Consider the following 633-nt stretch of genomic DNA (forward strand, 5'->3'; position numbering starts at 1 on the left):
ACAAACGAGAGTCAATAAGACTAAGCTCAGACTACTCAGCAGAAACCATGCAGGCAAGAAGGCAATGGGATGACATATATAAAGCCTTGAAGGAAAAAAACTGCCAGCCAAGAATTACATATCCAGCAAAACTGTCTCTCAAATATGATGGCGAAATTAGGGCATTTCCAGATAAACAAAAGTTTAGAGAATTTGCAAAAACCAAACCAAAATTACAAGAAATACTAATGGGAATCCCCTGGTTAGAAAATCAGTGACATCAGGTAACAACCCAAGAATAGAACACAGGACAGAACAACAAGATATCAAGCCAGATAGGGAAGTCACAAAAATAAACCAAAGCTAAAACACTGAAAATAGGGAAACAGAGATTTCAGTATGTAAAAGATGACAACATTAAAACAAAAGAAGGACTAAAAAATGTAGTCATAGATCCTTTGTATGGAGAGGAGGTCAAGGCTCTCTCATTGCTGGTGGAGATGCAAAATGGCACAAACTGTCTGGAGGGAATTTGGCAATATGCAGAAAAATTATCTATCCGCTTCCAGTTCTTGGAATTTATCCTAAACACCACCTACAATACAATACACACACACACATTTTTGGAATTACATTAATACATTCTATATTCAA

This window comes from Trichechus manatus, unplaced genomic scaffold (genome assembly GCF_000243295.1).
Source record: "Trichechus manatus latirostris isolate Lorelei unplaced genomic scaffold, TriManLat1.0 scaffold00028, whole genome shotgun sequence".
Taxonomy (NCBI): domain Eukaryota; kingdom Metazoa; phylum Chordata; class Mammalia; order Sirenia; family Trichechidae; genus Trichechus; species Trichechus manatus.